This window comes from Ursus maritimus, unplaced genomic scaffold (assembly GCF_017311325.1).
Source record: "Ursus maritimus isolate PB19 unplaced genomic scaffold, ASM1731132v1 scaffold_11, whole genome shotgun sequence".
Lineage (NCBI taxonomy): Eukaryota > Metazoa > Chordata > Mammalia > Carnivora > Ursidae > Ursus > Ursus maritimus.
Window position 1 is genome coordinate 25,152,027 of NW_024423453.1, and position 16,924 is coordinate 25,168,950.

Here is a 16,924-nt window from a genome sequence, read left to right on the forward strand (position 1 = left end):
GATGAGTTAGTTTCATTTATATAGCAATCTACAAATTTTTTAAATGAAATTATATTTCAACTATTAAAATATAGTTGAAATATTTTTAAATATTAAAATATACTTGAAATATTTTAACATAAATAAGTCCATCATTTCTTAATAATTTGTAGTAACTACTTATATATGGGTAGTCTGGAATATATGCTCCATATCTAGCTTAATGTTTTTTTTTTTCCTTTTGTTTGTTAAAAAACAATTAAATATGACTTTCTGGGAAATGGAAGGGAAGTCTTTGGAGTACTTATTTAACCGTTTCTGAGTTAAGGCCACACCAGATGTTTGATTTTATTAACTTGGGTAGTTATCAGAGTAGAGGTCAGGGAATAGCCTGTCCACTTAGTATCTGAACCCTAGTCAGAGTGCACCTTGCTATTGGTCTGCCCCCATGACTTGATGGTAGTGTGCTATTTTGATCATCCTTATAGAAGAAAGTTGCTTACGTACAAGGTGCAAGACTTTTGGCTGATCTTGATAAGAACAGGAGAGACCTTGTGGAAAAATTCTCAACTTTCTAATGTATCAGAGCATGTTAAGTAAGAGTTACTAGATAGATTGGAAGGAATATAAAATAAGAAATGGTTCTAATAAGCTGTTGGGGTGTCTAAAGCTGAGTTGACATGCGAGAAAACGATGAAATGTGAATCTGAAATGAGAAGAAGGACGGATTTGGTAGGGAAAAGCTAGTGAATCTCTCTCCTTCCAAGAAAAGAATTTGGACATTTTAGAGAAGATGAAGCATTCCTTCATCTCTAATAGGAACAAGAAGCTGTGGGGAATCAAAGCTGGGTTAAAGTCAAAAAAGTTCAGAATTGACACCAAAACTATTGTAACAAGGTTGAAAAATTTAGTAATAAGACTGATAAATAAATGTTAGATAGATGATAGTTGATGGATGGATAGATAGATAGATAGATGATAGATAGATAGATAGATAGATAGATAGATGGATGTGCAGATGATCAAGCTTTACGCCAGGAAGCAATGTTCCATGGGAGTTATAAGGTTGTGTGACTATTACTCCAAAAATGAGAAGCGAAACATTCTGGAGTGGAGACGCATCATGAAGGCTGGTTGCCATGCCAGTACTTGATGCTGCATATTTGAATAGATTGTCTATTTAGACAGAAGGGGTACCTATGACTACGGTTAAATGTATTTTCCATTATGCAAATAGATTTTTTTTTGTTCGTCATTTTTTCTCTAGTGACTAATACAAAATCACCGTTCATTTCCATTGGCTTTCTTGCAGTGTTTTTCTACATTAAAAAAACCCATTTAGTCACCCTCTCATGCATTCAATCAGCAACGTTTGGTGTCTGATGTACATTAACATTAGATTTAATACAAGATTAACTAATAATGAACAAAATCACTCTAGAGTGCTATAGATACAATTTCTGAAAAACACAACAAAATTTTACGTTACATATGATATGATAAACTATGACAAAGTTCTGATATTTATTTTAATTATTCTTTAAAAAGAAATAAAAAATATTCTTTCCATACATGGCTAGAAAAGAGGGATTTTTCTCAGCTTTGCATTTTTTTTGTCAAGTTATTTATTCATGCAGACTTTGGTTGCTCTGCCATTATGTGAACCACACAATCTAGATTAGAAGGGTTAGTTTCTTGTATTGCATCTTTTTTAATAACTTGCTGAGAATTCCCAGTATCTTCACCTACAATTGTATCTAGGTTTCTAATAAAATTACTAAATCCTATTTCTTTAGTTCTAGGTAAACCTTTTTTCCTGCAAAAGTAGTATCACGTAATGGTAAAGACCACAGGCTCTGGAGATGGATGCCTCATTTTAAAACTGGACTTCTCCTTTTACTAGCTCTGTGACCTTGGTAAGTTTTTTTTATAATTCAATCTATTTGTCTGTATAAAGGAGAAAGGAAAAGTTCCTATTTTATAGATTGCTTTGAGTCTTGGGTTTCTCAATGTGAAACACGAAAGTACCTGGCATATATTAAATTCTATGTAATGCTAACTACATTTATTACTACAACCACTGTATTAACATTACCACTAGTATACATATAAGTGTCATTCTTGATCTTTCAAAGAACATCCTGCAAAACTTCACTGTGTAATATCCTTTAAAATATTTTTTTCTGTGCTACTTAATGATCTGTCATATGTGTCATTTCCTGGACTAATAGAAAGTGATGGTAAGGATACCTAGTCCATTTTAAGTTTCTGGTTGCATGATTATAATTTACAAATTACCCAGCACTGAATAGAAGACACTAGTACTGCAGTAACTACTGTTTCATTGGGTAAGATGTGCTGTTATTCTTATATATATTCTTATATAATCGAGAATGAATTTATAACCACTAAAACTGGCAGTTTCTTATTCTGCTTTTATTTTTTTAAGGGCAATTATTTTTTTATTAGCTTTTGGACATAACCTCACAAGAAGAACAAATCAAGCAAGTACCTGAATTCCCAAGTATCTTAAATCTCCTTTCCATTCCCAATCTCCCTTGCCCACAGTTCTGGAAGGAACTGTATGCATAAAATATAAACCTAACAAATAAACTCTTTATTGCTGGCTGGGGCTTCCATGTCAAATTCTGATATCAAATTCTTTTGGGTTTGGGTAGACCACAAGGGGAGTCTCTGTCATCTAAATTAGGCAGAACTAAGTGGCTTAGAATCCAATCAATTGAAGGTTGTTTTTTCCCCCCTATATCTACTCCAAGCTCAAATAAAATTGTAGCTTTTAAATGGTGGAAGCCAAAGGAAGCCAAGGAAACCATAGTAACCCATAATAAGAAAGGAGAACAGAAACCGGAAAGACAGAACAAAAGAGTGTTTGCCTAATGACTAGAGCACAGCAGGTTGGAGCAGTGAGAGGGTGCTACAGTATTGAATCGAAGAATAAAAGCTCTGCAGTTGGACTCTTCGGATTCAAACACACAGAATATATGACTTTGTGTAGGTTACCTAGCCATTTTCAGACTTGGTTTTTTTACTTATGAAATTGGAATAATTGAAGCATCTAACTCATTGGGTTTATGTAGGTTTATAGACATTTTAAGTTAATATAAGGGATGTCATGATGCAGCTTCCTACCACCTAAAAGTGCTTAATAACTATATTAGCCATTATTAATATGGTCTCCCAATCTCCCTCATCTTCTATGGAAATAAAAATAACGGAAAAACAGCGATATGACTTGTATTCTCAGAGGATTCAGTTCTTGTTTATTTTAACCTCTGTAAAGCTCATGAAGGGAAGACATAAAAAGAAGGCCCCGAGGTGAAGAGGGATGCCGGTGAACTAGAACACTCATTCATTTATGCACCAAAGATTTCTTGAGTGTCTCCACTGTTTAGGTGTTAGAATTCAGTCAGAAAAATAAACAAAAAAGCCTACCTTCGTGGAGCAAAGATTCTAGTACAATGTAAATAAAATATCAAATAAGTAAAATATAACGGGTGCTAGGTGGTAGGAATGCTAAAAGAAAGATAAAGCAAAGATACAGTATGTCAGACAAAGTATGCCCCATTCAGCAGAGTAGCTGGGAAAGTCCTCCCTGAAAGGTGACATTTGAAGAACTTGGGAAGTAAAGTGAGGCATAAATGGGGCCAGATCACGGAAGGTCTAGAAGACTGTCAGAAAGATTTTGTCTTTATCCTTAATATGATGGGAGAAATTATGGAGAGAATTAGAGGTTCAATATGTTCTGACACATGTTTTAAAAAGGTCATCCTGGGGCACCTGGATGGCTCAGTCATTTAAGCATCTGACTTTGGCTCCGGTCATGATCTCAGCATCCTGGGATCGAACTATGGAGAATAGCTTGGTTGGGGTAAAGGGAACAGAAGGGAGACATGCTGGGTAAATATTGCAGCAATCTAGGGAGAAACAATGTTGACTCAGACCAGGGTGGTGTCAGTAAAAAAGTCATGTATTAAGTGGGAGGATTATGGATATATGTTATAGAAATCTACCAGGTAGGTTGTCTGAGAAATTAAAGAGGAGTTAGAAAGGATCTCTTTAAGGATAGGTTGCCATTTATTGAATTGGGGAAGCCTGAGCAAAGAGCAGAATGGTCTATGGGAGGGGTGTATGGGATGGGCAAGGATAAGAAGGGTGAGGATAACCAATGCAGACATCAGAATATTTACCCCAGGAGGAAGCATGCTTTGTGTACGTTCCCTTCCCAAGTTGTATAAACTTCAGAATGGATGGCCAGGTTTTGGTTTTGAACCACAGAATTAAAATTTTAGCTTGAAAGCTTTGATGCAGCTCTAAAAAGGAAAAGTGGAACTTCATAATTTGAAAGTCTCAAGAGAGCAATCATGCCCCCTAGCTCTATAGTCTTGTCACTTAATTGATCTTTAATTTATCTAGTCATTAATTCAAGGCATAATTTTGGAGTGCCTTCTTTGTTCTAGGGAGTGTGAAAAAAATTTACATATGTGATAAACAAAACAACTACGGTCCCTACCCTTATTTGAGTTTACACAGCTCACTGGGGATATGTATGTGCATATGTGTTTCTGTGTAAATCATTAAATGATTCTAGGTCAAGGAATTTTGCCATCTTATTGTGTTAAGATGCATCAGTATGTCAGCAGGTTAAATGTTCAGAAGCAGTCATTATTATGAGTGATTAGCTATGTGGATGTGTACAATGGGGAATGTTAAAAATAGATTTTGAAAGTGTAGCAGAAAAATAATTTTTCACAGAAAGTAAGGAACATGATGTTGCATTTACAAGCTTGCCTTATAGCATTCATCATTAATCTAAAGATTTATGAAGACACTTCAAAGTCCAATCACCAAATAGTAGCTTAGGACCACTTAAAGACGAGCTAACATAAATGATATTCACAAGATAGCCATAATTTGTTTGAAAAATGTATTATTGATATTTAAAGATAAAAAACCTCAATTCAGGAAGTAGTGTTATTTCTGTTTTTTCTTAATAATTATAGGCTCAGTGTAGTTAGAAACATATTTACTAATAAAACAGTTTTTAAATTAATGGCTTAAGTAGCTGAAACAGCATTCATAACAGAACAAGCTAGAACAAAGAATGACCCATCTATATTAAAATATGTGTTATTGTGTATGACATTTTATTTCTAGATTCATTTATAGACATCCTAATAAGAATATTTTAAAAGCAGTTAAATAATATTAACAGTATATAAAAATAGTCTGCATTTATACATATAAATATATATTTAGAAATATGCATTTATACATATATAAATATAAGTAAATATGTATGTGTATGTACTCTAAATTATCAAGAAAAAACTAGTAGATTTTTTACTTAAACTTGATTTTATGCTAGTAATTTAGACAAATTCACTGATTATGTTAGGGCATAACTTTCCTATAGTGTCTGACTTTCTTCTTTAAGTAATTTGGAAAATTAAAAAACTCTTCCTATATCAATATTTTTAAGAGGTTGTATTAAAATACAATGTGTGTATAACTGTATATATAACACTATGTATATAGCTATATATATTTTGCTCAGACCTATCTCATAAAGATGTTGTATTTGAATTTTCATAAACCACTGCCAGGTTTATATGCCCCTCCTTTTTCTGTGTCCATTTACTATAGGAATAATGTACTTTACGAAGTAGAAATTTTCTTGGTTGCCCCACCTAGGAATCCCTCCTTATTTGAGAATATTTAGTAAATGACCCACATTATGCTGTAAGTCTTGAAACTGGTGGGAGTTATAAATCACCCTGCACCATTGAAGGTTAAAGACAAGATAATCACTTTTTTAGCCTCTCTTACACTAATACATGAGCATCTGAAATTAAGCAGATGAATTTGACCCAACCTTTGAATTGGGAGGCAGTGACGCAAAATCTAAGTGGTCATGGAGAATTGCTTTTGGTGTCAGCCATGCATCAGCATCTGGTTTACAGGAGCATAGTGGCAATAATACCGGTCATATCCATACCAGTAATATGCACACAGCACTTTATGGTATGTCTGGTTTTCATTTTCCTGTGTGGTAGATTTTCCGTATATAATGTGACCTAGACATTCTGCCATCAATGAGGGCTTCTGGCTTGGCTATAACCGATAGAACGGGGTAGAAGGAAGGCTGTGTAATTTCTGAGGCCAGGCCATAAATAATGATGCTGCTGTCTGCCTGATCCAATGGGATTCTAACTTTTGAAGCATTCATCCACCACATAAGCAGGCCAAACCTTTGGAGGCCACCAAGCTGTGAGGAAGCCCAATTAGCTAACATGGAAAGACCACGTGAAGGTATACACAAAATGACTTGAGACTGCTTTGAAAGAGATGCCAGGCTAGCTGCTCCAGCTTCCCCCACTTCAAGATTCAACCACTGCCTGATTGTAACTGTGAGAGTCCCTGAGCCAGAACGGCTGAGGTGTACCTGGATTCCTGACCCATAGAAACTGTGAGATGAAATAAAATTATTGTTGTTATTTTAAACCGCTATATGTTGGAGTACTTTGCTATTCAGCGATAGGTAAAAGAATGGCTTTCGACTAAGCAGAAAAAAAAAAATCAAAGAATTGCTTAATTGGAAGTATGAATTAAATTTTTTTAAAAGATTTTATTTATTTATTTGACAGAGAGCGAGAGGCAGCGAGAGAGGGAACACAAGCAGGGGGAGTGGGAGAGGAAGAAGCAGGCTTCCCGGCAGAGGAGCCTGATGTGGGGTTCGATCCCAGAACGCTGGGATCACGCCCTGAGCCAAAGGCAGACGCTTAACGACTGAGCCACCCAGGCGCCCCGAATTAAAAAAAATTTTTTTCTCTCACATGCTTCCACATTCCTGACCTTCTTATGCTATAGTTTGTGATGGAATTGCATGTGAGGAGTCTAGGGGTTCCTTGTTACTTCTATCTGATGCTTATACTGCACACCATAAAATAGGTGTAGTTCTAACCTATTGCACTTCTGAACCGTTCCTCTTCTTCACAAATCCCTGATGTTGAAACTCAGATGATTCTCATGGGAGGAGAGGCTTTTTAACTTTACTTCCCAGGATCACCAACTTTTCTCTTTCAGTATCTTCAGCTTTTCTTTACTTACCAGATAATTATTCCCAGTTTTCCTTGGAACCTCCATCTTTCTTTTGACTCCTACTTTTTCTATGGCACACCGAGTATTATGAGCATGTTACATTTGATAAATTTCAAATACAGTGTTTTGGTAAATGAAAACCGGATTTTTCTCATCTGGATGCGTTTCCTTGCAAAAGTAGCTGTCCTTTGTCTCTTAAAACTGAGGAATTGGGTTTAAGGTCCAGGATAAAGTAGGGCTGTTAGTATTTATGGAATCCCATATTATGTTTGTTTGTCCTCACATGAGCTCCCTAAGGTCCCACTAGGCTTTCTTGTGTGTAATATTTTCTAGAACATCCCAAAGCACATTTGCGTTTTACACATATTTTCCTTCACGTTTTGCTCCCCATCTCTACAGCTGTCCCATCATCTATGTTCTACCCACCTGTAGGAGAAGGGCCCTGTCCAACCTTGGATGTTTTCCAATGGTTTCCCCGAGATAAAGAACACTTTATCTTGTAACTAATAATATGCTTTTCCATTATTTAAAAAAGTGTTTGAATGCCTTTGTTTTTATCAATAGAGGCAGATGTGTCAGAAACTAGAACTGAATTTTAAATGCCTGATAGCTTAACTTGAGCTAATAAGAAAAATGTATGCTATAATATGTAACATGGCAAATAGATGGCAATATTCTTGGGTAGACAGTAAGGGAGATGCAGGAAATGTGAAGGATCGGTCTCCACGTGAGCCTATGCATGAAAATATAGCAGAACAACTCTTTGCCTGTGTATTTCAAAGAATGTGTGCTGCCACCCAGGGATGTAGCCCAGAGTAGGTCAGGAGGCCCTTGGGGACACAATAACCAAAAACTAAACTGAATCCATTCTGCCTTCTCAACTCTGCAGCTCCATGACCACCAGTCAGGTCTCTACAAAAGATGACAGTAATCTTCAGATCGACAGTATCTCCTGTGGAACCCATCGCCCAGAGAAACAGAGCTACTCTGCGCATGGAGGTGGTGGAGCGCGCAGGACCTCTCATGCAGCTAAATGTCCTTTGAAACCCAGTGAGAACAAGGCTCAGTCTTTATGTTAGGCTTAGAAATATATTGCTAGCAGTCTCCATTAAAGAGCAAAAGAGAAAACAGCTGTTCATCTCTGTTCTAAATTCAATATTATTTTTATTTGCTATACTCTGGAGGTTATGTCAAAAATTTTCAGATACTTTTTATATCTCTATGAAATCTCTCTTCAATTGGTTTCTTTTCTTGTTTTATATAGTTACATTTACTTTATAGAAAAATGTGTTATAAATTAGTATTTTTATGAACAATACAGATATGTTGCCTAATTTTGACACAATGGTTGAGACTCCTGAGGACAAAATGAAAAGAAAGTTACAATGAGTTGATTACTGTATTAAGCCCAGATATAGGATGCTGGAAGCATCAAATTAAACCCTAATATTTTCCCATTATATCCCTCATGGAACCAAAGCTTACTGTCAGTAAGATTTAAATACATTGAAATCTAGATGTTTTTGTATTTAGGAAAATCTTCACGTAACACACAGAATTTTAATAGCACAAACATGAAAAATAGGATTTCCTTTTAAAATTAATCAGTTTAAAATAATTGTCAAGGATGGTTTTAGAAAGTAATTGACTTAAAAGATATATCTGGAAAAAGTGAACAAGAAAAAAATGTTTTTTATTATTTGTATTACATTCATAACAAATGACATTGATAAGACAGTAGCAAGAATGAGGTGAAAATTGGAGGAATATTCATAGCAATTCTAAGTGCCTTGAAAAGTTGATCTGAATTGCTTGCATCAAAGAGAAAATAGACTCCTTAATGATCACTTCTCTGACAACTAACAGTAACATCATTTTTAGCTATGACTGCTAAAATTAGATACCTTCCTCTTGGAAATATGCATTCCCTGACAACAGCACAGGATGACAGCCTTCACCTCATGATAAGAGGGAGAGTAATAATCCACTTTAAATGAGCAATTTCTGTGATAAAGAAAAAAAAATGTTAAGAAGGATTTGATGGCAGAATAACAAAAAATTGTGCCACACTAATTACTTTAGCAATATTTAGTGAAATGTTTGCTTTGATTTTAAATAGAGTATACGATTTTCACGATATTCGGTTATTTGGACTGTTCATACCAGGAAAAGAGACTTTTATTGTTGACAAAAGGGCTTTTAACAACTTGTTATAAAATTATGCTTACTTGAATAAATGACACAATAGAATGTACTTGTTAGAAGTGCAAACAAATGACTTTTAAACTGCTGCCTTAAGGCTGCGAGCTGTTGATAACTACACTGGCAGGCCGATGCCACGATCGTTTCCTTGGCAGTGCAAAGCTAGACTATGGGACCTTGTCAGGCCATCCATCACGCCTGTCACCTGAAGACATAAATAAAAATTCAGCGTTTCCCCAGATCTATTAGAAGGCTGGTATGTCTATTTAGAGTCCCCATGGCAAAATAATGGCTTAAATTCAGTGTTTTAAAATGTATACATTAGTACCAGTGCAGACATAGAGTCAACATTCATTTTGCACACTTAAAACAAAATATACTGAGAAAATTAGGTCCAAAGTGAGAGAAATAGCTACAAAAATATTAAGTTAAAAGCCTCTAATTTTATAAATCATGGTAATTTGACAGATCAATGTGTTAATGGGAAGGAATTGCATCTATGATGGCTATATAGAATCACCAAAATGTCACAGGAGGAAGGGAGAAAATCCTCTTGTTCTTTTGAAATATTTTGTTAAAACACACTCTAAATACAAGTACGGATGAGAGAATTACTCTAGAACAGAGGTCTATAAATTTTTTCTCCATAGGGCGACATCGTAAATGTTTTAAGCTTTGAAGGCCACATGTGGTCTTTCTCACAAATTCTTCTTCAGCCTTATTTGACATCTCTTCAAAACCATGGAAAACTGTTCTTAGCTCATCAATGGTATAAAAAAGATAAAGTGTCCACAGGCCAGACCTGACCCAGGGGTCGTACTTTGCACATGCCTGCTCTGGAAAATAAACAAATCCTTATATATATAATGAAAAGGTACAATTTTTTAATTTAAAAGACTATATTCTTGCTTTTGCAGTGATTATTTTTCAAGTAACAAAAAACTCTATAAAAATATGTCAAATTTCATGACATTGGGAAAGTAACTATTAGATATAACTCCTGGCATGTGAGTGCATTTCATTTCAAATCAGCATTTCTAGCTATACTTACACATTTTGAAAAGGAGAGTTTAATTCAAGTCGGATGGTACTCCAGCAGTATTGTCACTTAAAATGGTACTAAGAGTAGTCTTGATTCAAACTGCATTAAATTTAGTTCAATGCCAAAAGCAGCTGTTTGAAATAGTCCTGGATGTACTTCGGACATGTGTATCTTGGTGTGAGGTTACAAACCATCCCTTTTAACATGTGCCATTTTTACTACTAACATAAAAGCAACAACAAAATAAACTTTGAATTTTTAATTTCTTTGAAATCTGCGTCTGTGTGTCTATGTAACTGTATGCGTTTATCATAGCTGCCTGAAAGGTAAAGAATGATCAGTTTTGTTAGATATTTTGGGGAGTGAGATGAAATCATTGTTAACAGAAATAAGATTAAGCTTTATGAGTTCTACAGGCAACAAAAGATAGCACAATTATTATGAGATGCAGTGGAATTATGCATGCTTTTGACATTATTGAAATTATCTTGGATTATATGCTGCTTAGAAATTTTTTTAAACTAGTAGAAATTGTATCCACTACTGAAAAATTATCACTTTCCAAAATAACACATCTGTTAATCCTCTGTTTCAAATGCCTAGATTTATTTTTATTTTTATTTAAAAAAATTTTTTTTTTATTATATTATGTTAGTCACCATACAGTACATCCCCGGTTTCCGATGTAAAGTTCGATGATTCATTAGTTGCGTATAACACCCAGTGCACCATGCAATACGTGCCCTCCTTACTACCCATCACCAGTCTATCCCATTCCCCCACCCCCACCCCTCTGAGGCCCTCAGTTTTAAACAATGTTTTTTGTTATTCTTTGCACCAACAAAAATGAAAGTATTTCAACAATTCTGAAGCTATTTTTAAAAATACTATGACTACCCTTTCTGCCCTTAAATAAAAAAGTTAAGTATTAAATATCATTGATATTTTTAAAACAGTTTTCAAATATTCAAGAGAAGTTTTTTTTTTCTTTAAATAAATATTCTCTGTGCTCCAGGCATTGTGTAGGAATTAAGAAATCCAAAATGAATAAGGCTTTAAAAATGCATGTTAGATGAGACAAGAAGCATGACGTAGTTCAGTTCTAGCATTTTCTGGGCACAGATACACCATGGGTACTTTACATAACTCCGTGATTTACTACTTAAAACAACCCTAGGAGTCAGGTCACAAGCTGCGACTCAGGATATTTAAACGGTAATTTTACTACCTAAAACCAAATGAATAACCAGTGAGTTGCAGTCGGGCTTTGAAGATAGGTTTGCCCTGAATCCAAAGTCTAATTTTGTTTACTGATTTGTCTGTTGATCCAAGTATACTCTCCAGCTATTTTTTTTTTTTTTCCCAACAGCAAAAGAAAGCATCCAAAAGTCTTAAGGGGAATGCAATTATAATTGCCTAAGGTCTACAAAGATTATTCCTAGATTATATTCTTGTAACTAAAAATTTCCTTCTCACCAAGATTTTTGATTTATTTGTAAGTTTTGCCAACTTGCCATTTCTATCCTTATTTCACTATTCTTAACTTATGTGTTCCTCACTTTTTAGAATTTTCATTTACGTATATATTGCCACTGAAATTATTAATACTCAGATTTTTTTAAAGACTCATTTATTGTCTTTCTCTGCTTTACTTATTTCACTTAGCATTATCTCCTCCAGTGCCGTCCATGTTGCAGCAAATGTTGAGAACTCGTTCTTTCAGATAGCTGAGTAATATTCCATTGTGTATATGGACCACAACTTCTTAATCCATTCTAAGGCAATTATCATATGATTTCTCTCATCTATGGAACATAAGAACTGGGAAGATCGGTAGGGGAAGAAAGGGATAAAGAAAGGGGGGGTGATCAGAAGGGGGAATGAAGCATGAGAGACTATGAACTCTGAGAAACAAACTGGGGGCCTCAGAGGGGAGGGGGGTGGGGGAATGGGATAGACCGGTGATGGGTAGTAAGGAGGGCACGTATTGCATCGTGCACTGGGTGTTATACGCAACTAATGAATCATTGAACTTTACGTCAGAAACTGGGGATGTACTGTATGGTGACTAACATAATATAATAAAAAAAACATTAAAAAAAAAGACTCATTTATTTATTTGAGAGAGAGAGCGAGAGTGGGGGTGGGGGGCAAAGGAAGAGAGAATCTCAGGCAGACTCCACGCTGAGCACAGAGTTCATTGCAGGGCTCGATCTCATGAGATCACAACCAGAACCGAAACCAAGAGCCAGGCGCTTTAACGGACTGCACTGCCCAGGTGTCCCAGATATTTTTTTTATTTTTATCTTGACTTTAGATGTCATCTTATTTTTCTCTTCCAATATAGTTTAAAAAAATTTCCAGTGTAGATTTTTAAAAGTAGCAATAAGTAAGTGGAAAGGACTAGAAGAAAAAGTGGGAAAGTGGGAAAGGACTGGAAGAAAATAAGTTACTTTGTATCTTAAAGAAAGTTTCAGCATACACCCGGCAAAAAGGAGGACCTTGCTGGGGCTGTGTGGCCTTGGTTGTCTTTTTTCCTGTAGATTTAGCTACGAGGTGGTAGACTGCTGGCCCTTCCACCACTGGCAGAGAGGGAGTCCAGGGCTGAGTGTGGGAAAGCCTTTGGGTTCATCACCAACAGGCAGTTTTTTCCGCTTGACCTAAAGGTTTCCAGAAGATCAGTTCCACCTTACGCTCTACCTTCAGTGAGGGTGTGTTTCGCATGTTTTAATCCAGAGTGCGTCCTTTACAGAATGAGACAGATGGTGGGTCTGACAAAATTGCATTCACATTTTTTTCCCTTAATATTACATGCGACTAAATGTATGCCCAAAAAGTGATCATTAAATGGCCAGCAAAATGTTCCTAGAGGGGACTTTAAACGCTTCTTTTGGTCAGTTACCCCAGTTAAATATTTCTTAAAGATTTTTTTTTTATTTATTTATTCGACAGAGATAGAGACAGCCAGCGAGAGAGGGAACACAAGCAGGGGGAGTGGGAGAGGAAGAAGCAGGCTCATAGCAGAGGAGCCTGATGGGCTCGATCCCATAATGCCGGGATCACGCCCTGAGCCGAAGGCAGACGCTTAACCGCTGTGCCACCCAGGCGCCCCCCAGTTAAATATTTCTGATTATTTGATAGGAAAAAACCACATAATAACCCCGTGGGAACCAAGAAATTACTAATATTTACTTGGACATGCAGAGTTTTAAGAATGCTTTAAACTCCTCACTGTGGCACGGTATTTGTTTAGGGCCAAGTGACGCAGTAATTTAAGTAGAGCACTTTACATTGGAATCATGTCTCAGAGATATCAAAGCAATTTCACTTAAGGCATCACCCTTGAAACCCCTTTGTAGATTGGCTGGATGTAAAATGTACTAAGTTTTAGACTGGTGACTCGCCTAATGCCAAATGCTAGTAAGTGTTATCCAGTTAGGGCCACAACACACATCCCTAATTCTCAATGCAATTTTTCATTACACCATTCTGTCAGATAGGTACAGGATAGAGGGGCATTGGGTTAATTATGGACTTCTCTCTGGAAGACACGGAGTTCAGGTGCCCTTGAAGACCAACCAACTTAACATGCCCACAATAGCTTTAGCCCAAATCGCAAGTAAGAAGGAGACGGGTAGCACAGTAGCACAAGGAGTCAGAAAAAAAATCTCAAATTCAAGCAGTATCTTAGAGTTACGTTACTGTGTTATTTATATTGCTGGTAATGTTATTTTGATGAAATATGGTTATTAGAATATGTAAACAAGTGTGTAAATTTGTTTGCAAGTATGTATGTAAACAAGCGCTACTATACTTTAAAATTCTTACTTACCTAAAGGTTTATCAGTATCTGCTGTTCCAAAAGTACACATAGCTCCTTGAGGTTAAATAGAATCTTCCTTTTTGCTCTCTTGCAGATTCTACTCTTGTGGTGCCAAAATGTGCTTAAATGTAACAGAACGTCTCTACACCTCCCCCACAACGGCCTGCTGGTACCAGGAAGAGAGCTCTTAACAGTGATTCCTCTTCCCTTAAGAAACTTACCGACATAGTAGGGCAACCTTTGTTTTCCAAACATCTCCTTTCACCTTCCTGCTAATGGCCTTTCTCCCTTTTGTACCTTCAGACTCTACCCCTCCCCTTAGCTCATGTAAGTGTCAAATTGCCTTACTGTCTTGGGAACTTCGCGTCTCTGGGGATTCTGCCTAGGGATGCTATTAAATTTGATTTTCTCCTGTTAATCTGTTTCATACCAGTTTGATTCTTAGTCCAGCCAGAAGAATCTCAAAGAGCATAAGAAATTCTTCCTTTCTAACAGGGGTTTGCCAAATTACTCTCTCACCTTTATATATGTTTGAAATTTTCCACAATACAATTTTTTAAAGTAGTGCCATCATGAAAACTTCTCTGGAGAAGGGACATTTGAGGAAGCACAGGGAGATGGTAAATAAATGAGATACGGCTGATAGCAGAGGAATGAGTATTTCAGGGAGAGGGAACAGGAAGTGCAAAAATCTTTCAAGGGTAAGTAAAAAGTAAGTGTGGCTAGAGCCAAGTCAGGAAGGAGCAGGGCATGGGAGCTGAGCAAAAAGGAATTGTTAGGCATTCGTTCAGGCCTTGCGTATATTTTCATTTTGGTCTGAGTGTGATGAAAGCTATTGAAAACATTTGGGCAAGTAGAGGTGACATGTGTTAAATTAAAAATAAATCTCAGGGGTGCCTGGGTGGCACAGCGGTTAAGCATCTGCCTGCGGCTCAGGGTGTGATCCCGGCGTTATGGGATCGAGCCCCACATCAGGCTCCTCCGCTATGAGCCTGCTTCTTCCTCTCCCACTCCCCCTGCTTGTGTTCCCTCTCTCGCTGGCTGTCTCTATCTCTGTTGAATAAGTAAATAAAATCTTTAAAAAAAAATAAAATAAAAAAATAAATCTCAAGCCAAACATTTATGGTAACATTTTTATAGGTATACAGTCTAGTTCTGGACAACTGTGTTGGCACAAGGAGATGATATAAGATATTACACTAAAACAAGTGAGAGGAAATAATGGCCTGAATTGGGGAAGTGGGGGTATGTAAGGTGGTGAAGAGTGGCTAGATTGGAGAATTTGATAATAAATTTTATGTGGCACATGAGGGAAAAAGAAGACTCAATGATCTGTGTTCCCCTGAACAACAGCGAGGATGGTGGCAATATTATTGAGAAGGTAAACACTGGGGATTGGTGAAAACAGTTTGGGCAGGGGAATTATGTTTTTTGCTTTGGACATATTAATTTTGAGATAACTATCAGTTATCCAAGTGTATTTTTGAACAGGTAGTTATATCTTGGAATTAAGAACTTAGAGATGATCTCTGGACTGGAGACTTCAAAGTTATCAATAACAACGTTTAAAACTACATGAGCAAAAGAGTGTGGGTTATACAGAGAAGAATAGATGCTCTCGTAGTGAATCCTAGATAATTCCGACTTCAAATAATTGGAAGGGAAAAGAGGAGATAGACGAAATTGAGAAGGAACACAAATGCAATAGGAAGAAAATCAAAGCATGTGGTATCTCTATAGCCAAGTGTATAAACGTTGAAAGAAGTAGGGGTTTTCTATTTCCAGGAGATGGCACACTAGATGTACAGAGAATATGCTCCCAGTATAGATTCTTATGAGTGATGGATATAATATTTTAAACAAATTTGTTTTTAAGGCAAAACAGAGCAGGTGGTAATGTTAGGGAAACAACCAGATGCCAAAAATGACAAGAAAGCTGCATTCCACAAACATAAGCTCACACTGGGGCTGGTGTTTTTCTTCAAATATTCTTCTGTTCCCTGGCGGCCTGGAGCCTGGACTTGAAGAACCATCTATGTACATGTAGAACAGAGGAAAATGTAGGTTGATCTGGGTGGAAAATGGGATCACATATCCCCATATAGAGTCAGGACCCAACGGTTGAACTCAGGGAGAAAAAGGCCCTCAAAAGGAGACTTTCCTGTCTCAATCTTGCTCTGAGTAAAGCAGGGGTAATAAAAGAGCTTCCTTGAATAAATCCTAACTGCACACCACTATTCACTCAGTGGGTGTCTGAATTCTTTTTGTGGTCTGAAAAGTCTCAAGTTGAGAATTGACATTAACATTTTTCATAGGGTGATTATACCATCAGGCTCTAGGCAAGTGCCTGACAGAAATAACACACTCTTCCTTTCTCAAAGAACACATTTTAGAAACAGACCTGAAAGATTTTACAAAGAATAAAGGAATGTGAGCTAATAATCAAAGAATAATAAACATATTTCGAAACAAATCTTGACGTCAAAGACTGCTGAAAGGTTGGGCACAGTGATGTTGATTACCTTGAAATGATTGTTTTGTGTCCGGTTGTGAAGAGGAAACCCTGACAGGACTGGGTTCAAGAAGGAATGAGGGTTGTATCAATGTTCTATGACTGCTGTAACAAATCACCACAGCTTTAGTGACTCCAAACAACACAAGTTTATAATCTTCCTGTTCTGGAGGTCAGACGTCCAAATGGACTAAAATCAATGTGTTGACAGGACTGCATCCCTCTGGAGGTTCTTTTTTTTTTTTTT